At 42.1% G+C, this 15,938-nt stretch overlaps 1 protein-coding gene across 2 annotated transcripts in view; it reads right to left on the bottom strand.

Moving 5' to 3' along the window:
• Positions 1–15,938, bottom strand: part of LOC148479633 (3-galactosyl-N-acetylglucosaminide 4-alpha-L-fucosyltransferase FUT3-like) — a 45,126-nt gene that overhangs the window by 17,329 nt on the left and 11,859 nt on the right. The gene's annotated exons all lie outside the window — the stretch shown is intronic.

Raw genomic sequence — 15,938 nt, 5'->3', positions numbered from 1 at the left:
TTGATTACTTTTTATTGGATGAATTCCTGGTATGAGGGTTTCTTTTCAGAAGAAGACCTTTAGTCACACCAAAAAGGAAAAAAATAGGAATCGTTATTGTGTTGGACTCTCTATAGGTGGTGCACAAAATTGAAGATTTTATAAAAAATAAGCGTTCCTTGGGAACTTGTAGAACTGTTTGGATTGATATGAGCTTTACCCAAAAGAAGATTATCCCTACTGAATCAGCTATTGTGGTCGTGATTGCATATTTGTTAAGCCTGGGGTATGACTTGTAGGATATTGTCCCGCAACCTCCTTGAGGGCTGGTATCACCTTTGTTAGATAGGTGCTGCGTTAGGTGAGTTTTGCGTGCTCTTAATATAAAGAACATGAAAACGGCATATGTTTTAGGTTATGATTTTTATTTTATGTTTCATTAATCCAGTTGATGAGCATGCCGTTGTTCATTTCTTTATATTAAGAGCACACAATGTATGTATTATCAGTGGGGTGTTGATCTTTCTATGTGGGGTAATTTTAGCCTGAACTCGTGGTGTAACACACTGATTTCTGTATTTGTGTACAGCGTCCCATGGTCACCTTAGCCAGATCCCCGTGACGTCACTTCCGGTGGTCATGGAGATGCCGATAGCAGAAGTTGGGGAAGCGGAGCCCTGGGGGAGGTGGCTGCAGCGACCGCAGGGGATGGAGGGAGGTAAGTGTATTTAAGTTATCACTCTATTTGCTTGCACTCATGTGTATCCTGAGGACGGGGATTCGCTCCTCGAAACGTTGAAATAAAGCACTTTCTTGTTTCACTGATGTTAAAGACTCCGAGTGCCACCTGTTGCAGTATGGATATATATATATATATGATGAAGTCTTCTTTTTGAATAAGTAACACATTGGGACTGATCCTGTACGTGATCCTCTTCCATGGACAGACAAGCACTCTTTTATTGTTACTTTGTACGTGTGCTACTTACTACTTTAATGTAACTGTGTTTTATTACTATATATCCTGATGCAGGACTGCCATTCTTGGGACTAAACGAGTTCCTTATTTTGGCTCACAGTTTACATAAAGAGTGTTCATTATGCAGTTGTTTTATAAAACAAGACAAACACTACGTTTTATTTGTTTTCATATTTGTTTTCATTACTTATGTGTTGATCCATATGATGGTTAGTTGAGCGAAGAAATATACTAAAGATAAGTTGTGAATCTATTTAAACTTTATTCACTACACATTGGGTGATTTTATAATTATGTTATACTGTATATACTTTTGTTTCAATATATTTCACTGTAGTTTTTATTGGGTGTTTTTGGTGTTTTACGTCTGTGTAATTTACACACACATATAGGTGCATGCTGCACCACCAGTACTAACCCCATTTATTCCTGGCTACACCAGGAGATACTGCATCATGTACACTGTTTCACATGGTATTATTCTGCACCTGTTTTTTATTGGTTAGTAAACCAATCCCTGGTTAATCTCCAACGCACACCGCTGACATCTATTAAGTTTACATCACAGGATCAGGCAAATTATTTTGATTTCCTGACACAACCCTTCCTCCTGCCCAGGGATTCTGTCTAAGTTCCTCTCCTCCTGTACCCTTCTTGCTTAAAATAAATTAGGAGTTATTCTTTTTTTTTTATCATATACTTGATACAGATAAACACTGCATACATACAAAAACAGAAATAATTCAGAAAAATAAAAATGAAATACCATAATACATCACTGCTCCACAGCAGTCTCCCTGTCTATTGCAAATTAGGGCATTTAATTCAAATATTTCAAGAATCCAAACAAGCAGACCTTTCTCTGCACCTTCATGCCTCAGATATATAACAGTCAACATACCTCTTTACTACATGGGGCTCTCCGAAAAGCTGTTGTTAAAGCTTGCTTTGATGGGATGAACTCTAAGGACTTTGTATATTTAGAGTGTATTTCAAAATGCCAAAATGAAAACTTGCAATACACTATAATCCTATAAAGCAAGGAGAACCTGTTTGCTTCACTTTTATAATGTAGGAGATTTCAAGATCTTAATAAGTAGGTGACTGATATGAAAACTCAACAGTATGCTCATAAAAACACAATATCCAAAACCAGCAGAACCAGTTGGATGTATGAACTGTTTATTTTAGATGCTTGTGTGAAACCTCAAATTTTATACTAGCAGTTTGACGGATCACCAAATTATCAGTATTGTTTTAGGCCCCTATTTACTACAAGCCGCATTTAAAATGCAGATGTAGTGTGATATTTGGATCTACTAACATCCACAATGCAGGGATAAAGCTCTGTCCCTGAGAATCCCGTCCGCACATATTTCGTAAAAAATACAGGGAGAATGTGTCTGTGAATGTGCTGCCACCGGATACCACAACCATTCCACCCCCGTGACTGCCCACCAAGAACCACCGCGCATACTGTGATACCCCCAGCTTACACTTACCTGGCTGGACTGGTGATCGGTGCTCTGGTGAGGTCCTCTCTCTCGGGCTCCGGTGAGCTGGTCTCCGGGCTCCTGCACTGTGACCCCGGTCAGCTGAGCAGGAGCCTGGAGACCAGCTGACCTGAGCCCCAGAGGACCTCAACAGAGCACGGATCACCGGTCCCTGGATGTAGCTAAGTGGGGTCTTGCCTGGGTCCGGAGAGGTCTGTAGGTAGAGACCTCCTGCAGTGTTGCACGGCACACCAGCAACGCCGACGAAGATCCCCGCCCTCCACCCATCTCCCAGAGGAAAAGGTAAGCGCTCAGGGGGAGGAGGGGAGAGGAGGGGGGTAGGAGGGAGCAGGGGGGGATAAGAGGGGCGGCAGTGCAGCACAGGGCGCACTGCCTTCCTGATACGGCGCTGATTTTAGCACATATAATGTTAATAAATATGTCCCTAAGACCCTTGCTGGTTCCACTACCTTCTTTTGTCTATTATCTGACAATTGTAATTTTTAAAACCGTAACACATCATGTCCAGAAAATTATATAGTTTGTGAACATTGTAAATAGTTTAGTAGTAGGTAAGAAAAAGTAATAAAATAAATCTATCTATCTATCTATCTGTCTCTGTCTGTCACTCGGGATGCAAAACCGAAGGGGTGGCACCTGTTTGAAGTTTGTGGTACTTTTCCCCAGTGTTGTGTATAGATCCCCTTCAGTAGATGTACCGGAAGTGACGTGAAGTGAGGACGGAAGTGCGGTTCCATGCCCTAACTGCACTGTTATTTTGTCTCCACTGTAGTATCTGGCCACCAATAGTATAAATTTTTACCCTCGCGGACTTGCTTTGGGCACAGTGGCTCGCTTTGCTTGCCACAGTTTACTATTCCCACTCTATGTCCACATGAATAATAATTGATGACATCAGGGTACATCTACTAAAGGGGATCTATCCACAACCATTTCCACAGCTACAAAGAAAGGTGCGCATCTTCCTGAGGGGGTGCATTGTGCCGGAACAGCGCCTCGGAGCCCTTTTACAGCGCTGACTGGAAGTTCAACAACAGGGCAGAAACATCAGTCATATTGCAACTTACCAGAAACAGTGCAAAGCACATAGCATAATTAGTGGTTAGTGATGTGAACACTAAGACAGGTTAAATTAGGTGCTTAAGCTGCTGGAAAGGCACAACTTTGGTGCACGGGATCAATAATTGTTCAGTTCTTATGAGACTCTTGATCCTAGATAAAAGAAGAAGAGTGAGAGATGGCTGCTGTTTTCTTATTCTTGTAAGATGGCAAAAATGTAATGTGGAGATTAAATTAATAAAGCTTGTTGTGGATTGCGACATTGCACTATTTGTAAATAAAGAACATTTTTGTGATTGATTTAAAAAGTCACTGGAAATCTGGAACCCCTCCAACAAGTATCTCCAATCTTCCAGGGTCAGGCGCGTAGCCAGGAGTTTCTTGTCTCCTATAGTATAATTCATTTTAGCAGGGAGAAAGAACCCTAATGGATGCAATTTCCTATCCGAGAATATTTGAGAAAGGACAGCACCAGTATACACTGAATATGTATCAGCTTCCAAATAGAAAACTAGAAAAGTAACAGGTTGTCTGGGGACTGAAGCAGTGGGGAATGTCTTCTTCAGATCTTTAAATGCCTTGATGGCTTCTAGAGACCAGACCTTAGGCTTGTCCTGCTTTTTAGTGAGAGGGGTGATATGAACAACAGAGAATAATTAGCGAATGACTTGTGCTTTCTAAGGATAGAAATTGCATCTTCTTTTGTTTAAAAAGGCCTTACTTTAGTTTGCAATATAAGTTGTGTTTCTGTAGGTATGCAAGGACTTCAGAGACATGGAAACGATGGGAGTGAAGATCCTGGAAAAAAAAATGAAATATCATCCAAGAAGACCACAATTGAATGAGTCCCAAAAATTCTAATTAACAAAACCTTGGAGCATTGCACAGCCTGAAGGGCATAAGGAGGCACTCATAATGCCCACCCCTTGTAGTGAAAACAATCTCCCACTCATCTCCACTCCAAATCAAGATAAGATAGTAGTCCCCTTGAGGATCAAAATGAGAAAAGATAGAGGCACCTTTGATATGATCAAACAGCTCTGTGATGAGATTGAGTAACAATTTTTGATTGTGACCTCATCCAAGCCATTGTAAAGGTGGGTATATCTGCAGATGACGGTTGTTCGTACACACTGAACAACCATCATCTGTGCCTGCCCGCAGGTCCCGGCGACCAGGGGGCGTGTCCCGCCCCCCTCCCCGCGACTGCCGCTATGTGTGTACGGGCGGTCTGCAGACCGCTTGTACACACCTGCCGATGGACAGATATGTCTGCAGACATATCTGCCATCGGCTGTGCAGCACAGCCAATGCGATATGTCGGTGAACGCCGACGTTCACCGACATATCGCGGGTACACACTGCCCGATGGGCAGCAGATACATTGGCCGATCAATTGACCAGCCAATGTATCTGTCAGTGTGTACCCAGCTTTAGACTCAAGGAGGAACCTGGGATGTGGGTGATCAGTCCTGTTTTGAGACTACTTTCACAGAGGCATGGGTTCTAATGGGGCACTGGCCTTCACCAGGGACTCCTGCAAGGATTTTTGGTCTTCACTGTAGATGACCAATTTTTGGACTTTAAGGAAATTGGTAGAGGGGAGAGTTAGAAGTGATTACTAAGTGGGTATCTTGTGAACCACCTAAGATTTGTAATTTCCCAGATGGTGAGGGCATTTAGCTAGCACATGGTCCATGCTAGCACAGTTGCATGCTCTTCTTTTGCATCTGCAACTTTATGTGAATGCCACTACAAAGCATATGGTGTACAGTCGTGCGTCCTAATGCGCAAAGTCTGCGATGTCCTCTTTAAGCATCTCTAGACGCTCAAATACCACCATCGGCTGCACCATCAATACGTGCTCCATCCCCATGCTAGGTGTGGATTCTCCATCTGTGTATGGCCCCCAATGTGAGTGAAGAAACGTCTTTATATATGCAACCACTTTGGCGACACACTTTGGTGACACTCCCATAAGATACAGCATCACTGTGTGTCTGGGAAGCCACCCTCTTGTCACTGCCCTGGAACACCCAATACATATCTTGAGAAAGTCTGTGTTGCCAAGGAGATAAAAACGTGTTGAATTACCTGCCCTGCTGGACAATTCCACCTGCCCAACTACTTCTAATTGCTCTCTGCAGCTGTTTATCTAGCCGTACTAATTCTACACGGCAGCTAACACAGACAGCCACTTCAGATCTTCCGGTGGCTCTGCTGCTGCTCTCTATAGCCGCATGCTTATATTAATACAAGCGACTTGCATCATGTTATAAAGTACATTCCAACAGTGCTATCTGTGAAGTTTCATAACAGCAGCATAGGAGCTATGATATGTATGTAGCCAGTTAGCTGACACAGTGGCAGAAGATACTGTGCAACTATCCCACCAAAAACCAAAGACAACTTCTTAATACATTTGTTTCAATTGTGTACTTCTGGGACAACTAATGCTGGGTACACACTGGCAGATAAATTGGGCGATCAATTGATCGGCTAATATATTGTGTGTATGTCAGCCAGTGCGTACCAGCGATATGTCTGTGAATGACGTAGTTCACAGACATATAGCATAAGCTCTGCTGCACAGCTGATGGCAGATATATCTGCTCATTGTGTGGTGTGTACGGGCAGTAACTGGCCGCCCATATACTTGCTGCAGAAGCTGTGGGGAGGGGGGTGCGACGTGACCCCCGGCCAGCAAGACCTGTGGCCAGATGACAGATGATGGTTGTTGAGTGTGTTTGAACAACCATCATCTGCAGATATATCTGTTAGGTGTGTACTATGCATACCTAATAATCTTTATACCCAAATGTCGCTATTTAGCGTTGCAAGTCGCACAAGAAATAATTGCTTCCCAGACTTTGAGTTTGGTTCCAAAGCACAAAAAAGTTATTATTCACATTAAAAAGAATTAGTTACATGCCTTGATCTAAATACAATTTAGCGCAAAAGATTATACATTCAAAGGTACAGTCGATACATACGCAAGCGCTCAGGATCCAGATTTCCCGGCATCAAACATGAAGCCTCCGTCAAAAGAAAGAATATGATGACTGACTGGTACCAAACATGGTCTGCTTATCATGTACTAAACCTTAGATATCAAATACATACATATTACTTCATAATTAATAACTTTAATATAAACCATAATGTGCAGGAACCTTTTATGAGTGCGTGTATACTTATGATTATATGTAAGTATGCGTTGTGTGTCTTCATGCAGCGTAAAAGTTGCGCTGTATGCAGGGGTTGTGTACAGCGCAAAACATGCGCTGTGTATGTTTTTGTTTTTATTTACAATAGCAACTATGTATATGTGTGCACGCATTGTGGATACACATGCGATCGTTTAAGTGCATATATATATATATATATATATATATATAGCTTTAAACAGCAACTGGTTTTATTATTACTTCTGTCTGAACTAAGGGCCTGATTCAGACCCGGTCGCAAGCGCTGAGCGCTGAGCACTCGCAACCGGGACGATGGTGGCCCACAGCGCATGCGCACGACGGAGCCGCCTCCGTCGTGCGCATGCGCTAGACCCGGCTAGCGACGGGCACTCCGTCGCTCCGGGGTGTGTCTGGACTCTAAGATACACCCCTTTGACTCTAAAGAGGAAACTCACTCAGTACTAGGTGATTAATTACCATTCCTGGAGATGCTGCAGACCTTGCTAGTGATACTTGTTGTTGACTTTTGGCTTTCATTCTTCACTTTTCTTTTGTTTGCTTGTTTCATTCAGATAACCTGGACCCCTCTTTTTGGATTACATGTGTACTAAATGCTCCTGGACGACTTGTCTTGGTTATGTCTGGTATCTGATCAACAGTGTACTGCTGAACCCTGGATTTTTTTTACTGGTCTTATAATTTTCAGTTCTCAAATGTAAGGAGAGAGAGCTAGGGGTTGTATTCTTATGGGTGCACAGAAAAGACATAATAAGACTTAACTTTTATTTTCATTAGTCTAAAATATTTGGGAGATGTACAGTGAAATATAAAGGTTAAAAAATGAACGACACATACAAGTGAACAAAAGTTACAAATAATGTGAAAGGATGTTATTTAAAAAACAAAGCAAGGTCCACTAATCAATTTCTGCTAATACTAGATACTGCCCTTTAGCTTAGACACGATACTAATATATATAAGTAAAGGGAATAATATCCCCTGAAGTATTTCGGTCTGATATTGGCTGATATTATCTATCAGTATCTATCATGGAACACATAAGTGCAAAATTTACACTATTTATATTTAATTCATTGGAAAAAAGACCACTCTAATTATGATTACTCCCCGCAGAGGCACTAATCTATAAAGAGACTTTGATTTGATTACTCAGACTGGTAGGATTCATCAGATATGCTAGGTATACTTATTTAATCTGCCATATTAGTATCTGGAGATCACAGACTTCTACAGTATCTACTATTTGTCAGTCACTCTTCAAGGCAGTGTCTTTATGTGCATTGCTACAGTGTATAAATGAATGTTTCCAGGATGTAGCCGAAGGAGATAAATATTGATAATTACAGCTGTGTTCTCTTTATCACTAGTGCTGGCAGTCTCTGATTCGTTCTGCCAAAGTGCACTATAGACACAGTTCACTACAATAATAATTGTTACATTCATCAAATAAGCAAAGTGATTAAAATGAGCACAGCAATAGTGATACACTAGTAAATGGCAACAGTTTTCATTTATTATGAGTGCCGAGAGTCCTTGATACGTGCTGCCGAGGTTGCTTGCACTTCCTGGAGATGATGTGTGCAAGTGGGCGTCTTAAGACAGGCTGGTGGGCATCTACATACACAAAGTGATCGCACGCCAGGACACAGTGGGCGTGCTTATGCCTTGCCGTGCGATCGCCTGCCATGCCGTCACTTTGCCTAATTTGCATACACTGGGTGCGAGCGTACGCAACTAGCAAGCGGCTCTGAATCGAGATCTGTGTCTATAGTGCATTTTGGCAGAACGAATCAGAGACTGCCAGCACTAGTGATAAAGAGAACACAGCTGTGATTATCAACATTTATCTATTTCGGCTACATCCTGGAAACATTCATTGATACACTGTAGCAATGCACATAAAGACACTGCCTTGAAGAGTGACTGACAAATAGTAGATACTGTACAAGTCTGTGATCTCCAGATACTAATATGGCAGATTAAATAAGTATACCTAGCATAGCTGATGAATCCTATCAGTCTGAGTAATCAAATCAAAGTCTCTTTATAGATTAGTGCCTCTTCGGGCAGTAATCATAATTACAGTGGGTTTTTTTTCCAATGAATTAAATATAAATACTGTCAATATTTGAATATATGTGTTTCTTGATAGATACTGATAGATAATATCAGCCAATATCAGACCTAAATACTTCAGGGGATATTATTCCCTTTACTTATTTATATCTATCGTGTCTTAGGTAAAGGGCAGTATCTAGTATTAGCAGAGATTGATTAGTGGACCTTGCTTTGTTTTTTTAAATAACATCCTTTCACATTATTTCTAACTTTGTTCACTTGTATGTTTCGTTAATTTTTTAACCTTTATATTTCGCTGTACATCTCCCAAAGATTGGGATTATTTTAGACTAATGAAAATAAAAGTTAAGTCTTATTATGTCTTTTCTGTGCGGCCATAAGAATACATGCCCTAGCTTTCTCTCCTTACATTTCAGTTCAATTTGGTTGAATTAGGGCAGCACCCCCATAACTAAGAATTAAATAATGCATAGTATTTTGGGGCCGTGTATGTGATTACGTAGTAACAAATATTGTAGAGTGCAGAAACACAATTTTTCTTTCTTTTTTGTGACCAATTTTCAGTTGTCACCTGCCAAACACAAACAAACAAACAAACAAACAAATAGGGCTACAGGTCAGTATCTATTAAAAAAATTTAAGGATAATGCAAATATCATAATTATAAAATAAGAAAAAGAAACTGTGGGCCTGATTCAGAGCCAGACGCTCTGAACGAGCGCCCGCTCTGAATCAGGGCATTTTTTTTTTAATAGTGCGTCCTCCTGGATGCTCGCATAGCTGTGGGTTACCACCCACAGCTTATGCGAGCATCCATGATGATGGTCGCGATGGTCAAGACCATCATGACCATCGGGCTTGCGACGAGACCCTTGTGGTAGGGTCTCGTTGCCGCAAGCCCTGGAGTGATTTTGGCTCTATCAGAGCCAAAATCACTCCGGACCCAGACGGTAGGCGTTCCCATGGGAACGCCTCCGTCTGGGCAGCCACGCCCCCAGCTCGCCCACCAAAGGGGGCGTGCTGTCACTCACCATCGACAGCATGCCCCCTTTGGTGCGAGACATGGAGCGACAGCTTTCCCGTCGCTCGCCGGGTCTCGCGCATGCGCACTGGGGCACCATCGACCCGCTTGCCAGCGTACAGCGCTCGTGAGCGGGTCTGAATGAGACCCAGTGTGTCTATAATATAATGCAATTAAAAGCATATTTCCATGATATGCATAGTAAGAGCTGGGTGGTGGTGCGCCACCCTCAGTAGCATTGCTCTTCTTCATGACAGACAGCCGTCCATCACCTGTCATTGCAAGTAGTGCATCCTATAATGGGGCTATTGACATCCAAGATTCCTTCTATCTCGAGACGGAGCTCCTCTCCAGAGACGTCACCATATAGATACATCACCAGTGCCACATGCCTCAGAGAGCCGTCACCATCTGTCTGGTAAGTTAGGACCTTACTATATACTTTCTGCCTAGTCATAGCCTAGCACATCACCCTATTACACAGCTCCAATGCTTACTTGTCTGAGCAATATCATATGTCATATAATAATAATATACTGATTTTATGTGCATGTTAGACAGCAGACAGTTGTCAGCTATTATCAGACTTGGTGTTTACATTACAATTAAAAACAATGTGCTGTTAAGGTGCATATCCTCTACACGAGTGTAGAACGACTGTATGATTGCAACGTTGTAATCGTTCTATCGTTCATCATACTGTAGAGTGGATATTGTGCACACACTGGGCCTGATTCAGAGCCGGACGCTTTTGCGGACGCTCATTCAGAAAAAGGGGCTGGCTATTTAAATTGAGCGCTCGCTCTTTGCGGTCTGTTGACGCCTCTATGTCTGAACGAGCGAACGAAACATGCGCTCGCTATTTTGGAAAAAACGCCCCCTGGCCGCTCGCATCATACGTCATCTCCGCTATTTATTAGATTAATCGGGTACATCGAAAGGCGTCTGAACTGCTCGCAGTGCTTGTGGTAGCATTTTCCTACCGCAATCATGTGAGCAGTTCAGGCTAAAAGACAACCAAGTGACGTGGTCAATGACGCTGCTTTGTTAATTATGCACACCCTTAAAACGCCCGTTTTGACCGTTTGGCACGCCTGCGTTCGGATCTCCACTCCCTGTTTTCAAGCACCTTCCCCTGTTACCACCCACAAACGCCTCATCCTGTCACTCAAATTAGCAGGCATTCGCTATTTTGCGAGCACATGATTTTCGACCGCACTGACTGGTTCGCGCATGCGTACTAAAACCCATACGCATGCGCAGATGTGCGAACATCGCTCGGAGCGAACGAGCGGCTCTGAATCAGACCCACTGAACGATATGTCATTCAGTGCAGGCACCCACCCTCATCCCCGAACATGCTCAACCTGCCGATATCGGCAGGTTGCCGTGCATGTTCAGGCGATGACAGATGCCTACAACGACCAGCAGGAGCGCGCATCGCTGGTCGTTTCCGGCATATTTACTGCACGATTAATGAACGATTGAACTATAACTATGTCGTAATCGTTCAATCATTCATTTTTATCGTGTAGTGGATATGCGTCTGTAGTACTGACATTGGTAAACCCGTTTTGCAAATAAATGCATAATTTATTTTTATCTGATTCTTCTAAAAATGATTTAAACCTTTACTAATCATTTACTGTTAACTATCTACCTTATCTATAGAGTAGAAATGTAAACAATTTTTGACACATAACCAGAATCAGCAATAACATAGAAAATGTTTATAGTGTTTGCAGTCATTCTGTACCGTATTCTTTATTGGTAATAAAAACTAACATGAATTGACTGCGATTTTTATGCATTTTATTTTAATCATAACTGTTATCCTACATACAGTATCAATGTGCATTGACATCTACAATGTACAAGTGATGTACTAATCCCACCTACTTTGAGGTGTGTTTCACTTACAGTTTATTTGGTGGCGCCCCCATGAGGCCACTTTTACAAATGTTTCCAGGGACACTTTTAGGGGTAAAGTCATTAAGAATTATTTTTTGGTCGATTTGGCCGCCCCGGGCATCTCACGCCGTATGGCGTATAGACGCTTAGTGTATGAGGACACATCTGTACAACAACTATGCTGACTCACATTAATAGCCTTAATAAACTAGGGACGCATATATAAGACATTTACACTTATAAATTCATGATCTATAATTAAATACATTACATAAAATATCCCATATAATACAGAATAAAGAAGTACAGTAGGCTACGCCTTTGGATACACAATATTATTATTTTTATAAGGCAATTTGCTAATTACGTAATTTCAATAAATATAACATGGTAATTATAAAGGACACACCCATGGAAATGAATTGTTTTATATTAGTTGAAATTATTTCTGAATGAGGTCCTGAGAACATATGTATTCAAGCTTACCTCCAACTCTGTATAGCCTGCAGATGTGTCAGCATGTACTCACTGAAATGTGCCTGTGTGAGAACATTACATTACAGGCAGTCACCTCTTTTGTCATACAGTAAGTGGAGTTGCAATAATAATGTGTAAAACTCTGCATCACCTGTATTTATGAATGCTCCGTTCCAGTGCATGCGCAGTGCAAAAACATAACCCGTGCTCTGCAAATAGGCGTTTGGCTAATGCAGTACCAGGGCAATATGATTCATTTATGAGCCATTAAACTTCAAATCGGCTGGTATCAGCCTACACTTCCCAGACAGCTAACAAACATATACTTATCTAAAATAAAGATTCAGAGGCAGATGTTGGCTGGGAAAAGGGTCAGCTTTTATGTCATTTAATTTTAAATGATGTTATTAATTAAAAAGGGGAAGTATGGTGGCAAAGAATTACGGCCCTACTGACAGTGTAACTATCTGCAAACTTCCACAACCATGGGCCAAATTTAATAGGGTGAGAGTTTAGCAGTAAACTATCACATTGGTCGAGTTTTATCTTCAAAATGGGAAAACATCTGAATGAGAGTTTAAATTGTAAATTTGGAGTCTGAAAAACATGCGAGTTTGCTCTGTTGCTTTATTCTTGGACTCTATTACATTGGCCGAGTTTAAAACTTGTGAAAAAACTCACATTTTCTAAACTCTTACTCTATTACATTGGGCCCCAGGTCTAGATGGAGGCCTCCTGCTGTCCTATCATACTCCACTCAAGGTATCTAGCTCCCCTCCCAATGACACAAATCCGTAAGGCCCACCTGGACCAATGATGCCACTGACCCCTGTAGGGCAGTATCAGCCTAACCCATGTATTGGCGAGGAGTGCAACTAGGGAGGGTGAGTGGGATGTCAAACAGGCAAGAGACACTAGAAAGTTCCATAGGGCATACATCAGGCACACCTACACCCCACCCCTAATTTTGTAAACAAATAAAATTACAAATATGCAAAAACCTAGAAACTAGAACTATTAACCCTATCTAGTCAGTTACCCAAGCTTCATGTTTTTAAAAACCTCCAAGGCATTTTAAATGCCTACTGAACCTTTACCTTTTCTCAGCTTTCTTCCCTTATTTGCAGAGTATGGCACAGTAATAACAACACTAATACCCCTTTTACACTGGCCAAATAACCCGGGTTATTTGGCCAGTGTAAAAGGGGACCAGGGTTGCATTCCAGATCGGGTGACCCGGCAATCCAACTCAGGTAGTGAGCAGGTTTGAACACTGGAACGACCTGTGTAACCCTGCAGTGTGAACTGGTTACCCAGGTCATCCCACCCAGGTCCCGTTAACACCCTATGGCAATGGTTACCAAACTTTTTTGAACCACGGCTCCCTAGAGTATAAGCAATATTTTCACAGCACCCCTAAGCCAAAAGTTTCTTATGGAGAAATTCAGAAAGAAATGTAATAAAGTAAATTGTGCTGACCTGTCATCCTTAGGGTCAGTTATATGGTGGGGGACAGGTTTACACTTCTGTTTGTCCACATATTTACATTACATTGGCCGTAAATAATTTGATTTGGTGCTGGACCACCAACCTGAGGCACCCCTGCAAGTGTCCCGAAGCACCCCAGGGTGCCACAGCGCACAGTTTGGGAACCACTGCCCTATGGAGAGCCATCTCATAGGCGCTTGGAGATGATGTTATTTCCAAGCGCCGGCAGAGGAGAATATAGGTGCATATCTTTTATAATAAAATGCACCTTGTAGGCCTAAAATTACCTGGTCCAGGCCAGGTATTAACATTCATCGCAACAGATAGAGCATAGTTTATTTTAAAAATAAGAGAAATCACTGGAAGTCTGGAACTTCGATAATAGATCAGGGAGCAAGAACAAAGGGTTTGAGATGATTACAAAACAAAATCATTGGTGAGTTGGCTGGCTTTTACTGTAAGCAGGTTAAGCAAGCCAGGGACAAAGTCAGTATATTAATCAGAGAATGGTGAGATCAAGAAATTGTCAAAGAAGGTATATTGGTCTCTGTATTGGAATTGATCTCAGCTTGCTCTTTCCATTCTAACAGGAACAAAAACTGCACAAGTGCAAGATAAGTCATATACACAGGAACTAGGAAACAGGAACAATGCTATATACCTGGGGGCTAGATAAAGGGCCAGTGACCAGTCAAAAGACTATAACCACAGACAGTTAATCATGTTACAGTAGTCACAGCTATCTGTCAATTTGTCAAACAGTCAAGATACACATACATATTATTAAAACATTTGGTAGCCTCATATATAAGCAAGTCAACATTAAATGTAGAGATTTCTTCAAGTGCAAGTTACAGAGTGTACTCACTTTATGAAGGGGGCATTTATTACAATATGGCTGTGATGAGAAGATATCAACTACAACTAAATACACAGGCAAAAATGAATATTTCACTTGTATTTAGCAATCTTCTGTTGCTGGTACATGGATACTGATAAGAGCCCATCCCGGCGAAGAGTTGGAAGCAATATGATAAATAACACTGTCCACGGACACTGCCAGCATACTGCACATGCGAGACCAGCATATTGTACGTGTGAGGCCAGCATACTGCATATGCGAGACCAGCATATTGTACGTGCAAGGCCAGCATACTGCACATGCGAGACCAGCATATTGTACGTGTGAGGCCAGCATACTGCACATGCGAGACCAGCATATTGTACGTGTGAGGCCAGCATACCGCACATGCGAGACCAGCATATTGTACGTGTGAGGCCAGCATACCGCACATGCGAGGCCAGTATACTGTACGTGCAAGGCCAGCATACTGCACATGCGAGGCCAGCATACTGCACATGTGAGACCAGCATATTGTACGTGTGAGGCCAGCATACCGCACATGCGAGGCCAGTATACTGTACGTGCAAGGCCAGCATACTGCACATGCGAGGCTAGCATACTGCACATGTGAGACCAGCATACTGCACATGCGAGGCAGGTATACTGCACATGCAAGGCCACCATACTGCACATGGGAGACCAGCATACTGCACATGGGAGACCAGCATACTGCACATGCGAGGCCAGTATACTCCACATGCAAGACCAGCAAACTGTACCTGTGAGACCAGCATACTGCACATGCGAGGCAGGTATACTGCACATGCAAGGCCACCATACTGCACATGGGAGACCAGCATACTGCACATGGGAGACCAGCATACTGCACATGCGAGGCCAGTATACTCCACATGCAAGACCAGCAAACTGTACCTGTGAGGCCAGCATACTGCACATGCGAGGCTGTACATGCGTCAGTAGGTGCCGATGGGGATGGAGGCTGCTTTTGCGAGTGTCCCCCGAAAATGGTTGATTTCCCGCAAAATGACTTTCAGAAATATGCCCCGTAATCATTAGTTGACAGTTACTGCTTTTCCAACGTATTATCTATGTAAATGTCACAGACTACTTCTAGGGTAATAGAGTAGAAAATAACATAATATAAAAAAACTATAGTCTTGAGTACTAAGAATCTAGAATGCTAAGCCTGACTGAGTAACATTCATACGCTGTAACTATGACAGACTAGATAATACCTCACCAGATCTTTCTCTGCAGACAAAAAGGCAGCGTATTTATGTATAGAAATCATATTTTGATTCTTATATTAAATAATAACAAAAAGAAGGAAATCTTTTCTCTCATTCCACGTATAGTT

The sequence above is a fragment of the Taudactylus pleione genome, unplaced genomic scaffold (genome assembly GCF_031769625.1).
Source record: "Taudactylus pleione unplaced genomic scaffold, aTauple2 ptg000619l, whole genome shotgun sequence".
Lineage (NCBI taxonomy): Eukaryota > Metazoa > Chordata > Amphibia > Anura > Myobatrachidae > Taudactylus > Taudactylus pleione.
Note: the sequence above shows the minus strand (reverse complement) of the source record. Positions and strands in the feature narration are given on the sequence as shown.